This window comes from Somniosus microcephalus, chromosome 9 (assembly GCF_052327205.1).
Source record: "Somniosus microcephalus isolate GS21.2 chromosome 9, FLI_Smic_1.0, whole genome shotgun sequence".
NCBI classification, from domain to species: Eukaryota; Metazoa; Chordata; class Chondrichthyes; order Squaliformes; family Somniosidae; genus Somniosus; species Somniosus microcephalus.
In genome coordinates this window covers 15858645-15863357 of record NC_140995.1, presented here as the reverse complement: position 1 = coordinate 15863357, position 4713 = coordinate 15858645, and positions in this window count along the sequence as shown.

Below are 4713 nucleotides of genomic sequence, written 5' to 3'. Positions count from 1 at the left end.
CTGGTCAGGGACCGAACTTCCTCAATCGAGTAGGGTAAGTTGCGGGACTTTATGAAGTGGAACAGCCGCGTGACCCCTGGGTGGCAGAGGTCATTGTGGAGGGTCTGTAGCTGATCCCCGGTGGCGCTGGCACACATCCCTCGTGAGAGGGCGTCGGGGGATTCGTTAAGGGCCCCTGGCCGGTAAATGATGTCATAATCGAAGGTGGAGAGCTCGATCCGCCACCTAAGGATCTTATCATTTTTAATCTTCCCCCTCTGTTTATTATTGAACATAAACGCTACCGACCGCTGGTCGGTAAGTAGGGTGAAGCGTTTGCCGGCTAGGTAGTGGTGCCAGTGGTGCACTGCCTCCACGATGGCTTGGACCTCCTTTTCTACGGAGGAGTGTCTGATCTCAGGCCCTTGGAGGGTCCTCGAGAAGAAAGCTACGGGCCGCCCCGCCTGGTTGAGGGTGGCCGCCAAGGCAAAGTCAGACGCATCACTTTCCACTTGAAAGGGAGTGTTCTCGCCCACTGCCTGTAGCGTGGCCCGCTCAATATCCTGCTTAATGCTTTTGAAGGCGGCATGGGCCTCAGCAGAGAGCGGAAAAGAGGATGCTTTCAAGAGGGGGCGGGCTTTGTCAGAGTAGTTGGGGACCCATTGGGAATAATAAGAAAATAACCCCAGGCACCTTTTCAGGGCTTTGGGAGTGTTGGGCAGGGGCAGCTCCCGTAGGGGGCGCAATCGGTCGGGGTCTGGTCCGATTTCCCCATTCTCCACCACGCTGCCTAGTATGCAGAGGCGCGTGGTGTTGTAAACGCACTTGTCCTCGTTGTAGGTGAGGTTGAGTTTTTGTGCGGTTTTCAGGAACCTCTCGAGGTTTGAGTTGTGATCCTGTTGGTTGTGACCGCAGATGGTGACGTTGTCGAGGTAGGGGAAGGTTGCCTGCAAGTGGTGGTCATCGACCATGCGGTCCATCTCCCTCTGGAAGACCGAGACCCCATTCATCACCCCAAAGGGGACTCTGAGGAATTGGTAGAGGCGTCCGTTCGCCTCGAAGGCGGTGTACGGGCGGTCCTCTGGTCTGATAGGGAGCTGGTGGTACGCTGACTTGAGGTCGATGGTGGAGAACACCCGGTATTGGGCGATTTGGTTCACCATTTCTGATATGCGGGGTAGCGGGTAGGCGTCTAGTTGGGTGTACCTGTTGATCGTTTGGCTATAGTCGATCACCATCCGTTTCTTCTCGCTACCCCTTACCACCACCACTTGGGCGCGCCACGGGCTATTGCTGCGTTCAATAATGCGCTCTTTCAGGAGCCTGTCTACCTCGGTCGCGATAAACCGCCTGTCCTCCCAGCTGTACCTCCTGCTTTTGGTCGCTATTGGCCGGCAGTTAGGGGTAAGGTTCGCGAATAGCGAAGGCGGCTTTACCTTCAGTGTAGCCAGACCGCACACTGTGAGGGGCGGCTGGGACCCACCGTAATTGAGTGTGATGCTTTGGTGGTAGCACTGGAAATCCAGGCCCAAGATCACGCTCGCACATAGATTCTTCATGATTAATACTTTAAAATTATCGTATACAGTTCCGTTAACGGACAATTGTACCATGCAGTAACCCATAATGGTCGATGTCTGGGTTTTATCAGCCATAGAGATGGTACCCCGAGTAGGGACCACCTTTAGGGAGAGTTGTTGTACCAGTTCAGGGTGGATAAAACTCTCCATGCTTCCACTGTCAATTAAACATTTAACCCTGCACCCGTTTACCTCGATGTCCACCATTGATTTGGATAGCGGGTGCGGCCTGGTCTGGTCCACTGTGACCGATGCCACTGTAGGGCCCTGATCGAGACAAGATGGCGTCCACGCTGTCTGCTCACAAGATGGCGGACCCCACGAGGTCGGGCAAGATGGCGTCCAAGATGGCCGCTCCCACGGCGCACACGCGGCGGTGGCGGGTTTTCCGGCGGGGTTCCCTCTGCACACCTTCCCGAAGTGCCCCTTCTTACCGCACTTAAGGCAGGTGGTGCCTTTCGCCAGGCACAGGTTTCTGGTGTGCTTCGGCTGCCCGCAGAAGTAGCAGTTGGGTCCCCGACGCGTCGCGGCTGTCGTAGGGCTTCTGGGGGGAGAGCGGGGCCCCGACGGTGTCGGGCTGCTGGGCGGGGAAGATGCCTTCCAAGATGGCGGCGCCCTTGGTGCACACGTGGCGGCGTGGACGGCGCGGGCTGAAGAGTAGGCGTTCGAGTTTCTCTGGGCCACATCCAGGGATCGTGCTGTGTCCGCAGCCTGTTTCAGGTCCAATCCCGTTTTTTCCGGCAGTCTCTGCCGGATGTAAGTGGAGCTGAGGCCTGTGATAAAGGCATCGCGAACAAGCTCGTCAGTGTACACTGCGGCTTTTACATCTTGGCACTTGCAGTCTTTGCCAAGCGTTTTCAGGGTGCCTAGGAACTCCTCCACCGATTCCCCAGGTCGCTGTGCGCGAGTAGCGAGCAGATGCCTAGCATACACCTCATTCGTAGGCTGCTGGTAATGCGCCTTTAAGATGTCGCAGGCGGCCGGGTATGTGTCGGCGTCTTGGATGAGGGGGTAAACCCGGTGGCTTACCCAATTCCGCAGAATTCCGAGTTTCATACTCGCAGCGTCCGTAGCGTCTTTGACGGCTGCGGAATTGTCCAGGAAGAATTCCATACACATAAACCAGTGTCCGAAGCGTGCCGATGCGTCCGAAGCAAGCTGGTCCAAATCCAAACGTTCGGGTTTCAAGAGTTGATCCATTGTGTTGAAAATTAAGTCAATAAAATTATTGTGCCTCAATAAATCCGAGACTCGATGTTAGCGAAACAAAACAAGGCTTTTATTGACTTAGAAGGTAACACACAGAGGAGAATGTATCTTCCATCCAGAGGTCTGCCGTACTGGATGTGCTGCAGGCTGGGCCAGCTTACATAGGAGCCAGGTATGGGCGGAGCCCTACACACAGTACAATACAATGGAAATGAAACTGAAACCAACCACAGTCACAGGCAGAGAAATACTGATGAGTGATGAATGGAATATTTCATCACAATCCCCACCGACACCTGGGAAGAAGATGTCATGATGGCGGCCGTGACCGTCCGGTGCTGAGATTGCTCTCCCTGTTTCGGGCGGCCAGCTCTCGCCGCTCGCTCCCGCAACCGGAGCGAGGTGCTCGGCGAGTCGGGCAGAGGCAGTGCAGCGCAGTGAGCAGCAGCAGCAGCCAAGCCGACCCGCTGGAGCACATCGGCCGGCAGCTCCTCGGCGGGAAGGAATTCCGACTGGGAGGAGGGGAGCCGAGCATGGCAGCCAGGGGCCGACCCGCGAAGAGAGAGAAGTAGGCCCCGGGCCATGGAGCGTGGAGCTGGCGACGGTGAAGAGGAGGCCGCATTGGAGCATTCACATCCCGACGATGTGTTCGGCGAGTCGGGCAGAGGAGCGCAGCGCAACGAGCAGCAGCAGCAGACTCACGACACGCTGCAGCACGTCGGCCGGCAGCTCCATTTCGGGTAACTCGCAGTCCGGATGGGAGGAGGGGAGGCGGGCATGGTGGCCAGAGCGGGAGAAGCAGGCCACCACACGTGGAGCCGGCAACAGTGAGGAGGAGGCCGCGGTGAAGAGGAGGACGGAGCGGCTGAGGGACATCGTGCTCCCACTGCCACGGGAAGCCATTGTATTGACTCTGAACGCGGCGCTGTATGTATAGCTGACGCGTCCCTACGGGGAACAAGCATTCCATTGTACTTGTTACATATGGCAAATAAATCTAATCTGAATCTGAATCTGAATCTGAATCTGAATCCCTGGCCCAAGACCGCACAAAGTGGAGGAGAAGCATCCAGGAAGGTGCCGAACACCTCGAGTCTCTTCGCCGGGAGCAAGCGGAAGCCAAGCGCAAGGAGTGCACGTCAATCCAAGCACCCCACCCACCCGCCCCTTCAACCACCGTCTGCCCCGCCTGTGACAGAGACTGTAGGTCCCGCATTGGACTCATCAGTCACCTGAGAACTCATTTTTAATGTGGAAGCAAGTCATCCTCGGTTCTGAGGGACTGCCTAAGAAGAAGTATACAGGCATTGCATTCGTTCCTCGATGTCTCAGAGCAAGAATGAATTGGGAGGTCCTTTGACATCTGACAATCTGAAAATGGAGTCCTGTGTTTCTAGGCTTCCGAGCGTTGTTCTTATTCCCATAGGTTTTACAATCTGCGTGTATACAGGGGAAAGACGAATGATTTACAGGAACAACTATACAACAAACAGCCGAAGCTTGACCATGATCTGGGAGTGCTGAAAATGTTACCATGGGAAAAAAAAAAACCCAGAAACATAAGATGTTGGGGAAAACAGTGATTCAGTCCAAATAATGTTACTAGAACTTTGCATCATGAAAAGCCAAGAAACTGTCAGCAAAACCCTTGGTAACTTGCCTGACAGAGAAAAAAAAAATCAACTTGTACACCCTGCCGCAGAAGAAATCACTGAGAATTTACTGCCGTTCATATTGCAAGGGTCATTTACATGTACCGTGGAAAGAGTTTGACATAGAATCAAAAATATCGTGTTTGCTCTTAAAATAAAAAAAAAATGAAACAAATATTGAAGATTTTTTTTTTGCACTATTCTGCCTTGGATTTTCCCATAGTCTCCTTTTGCAGCTGCGAGCTCCCCAGCTGACATTTGTCAAACAGGATGCTATTTATGGGTCAGGCTTA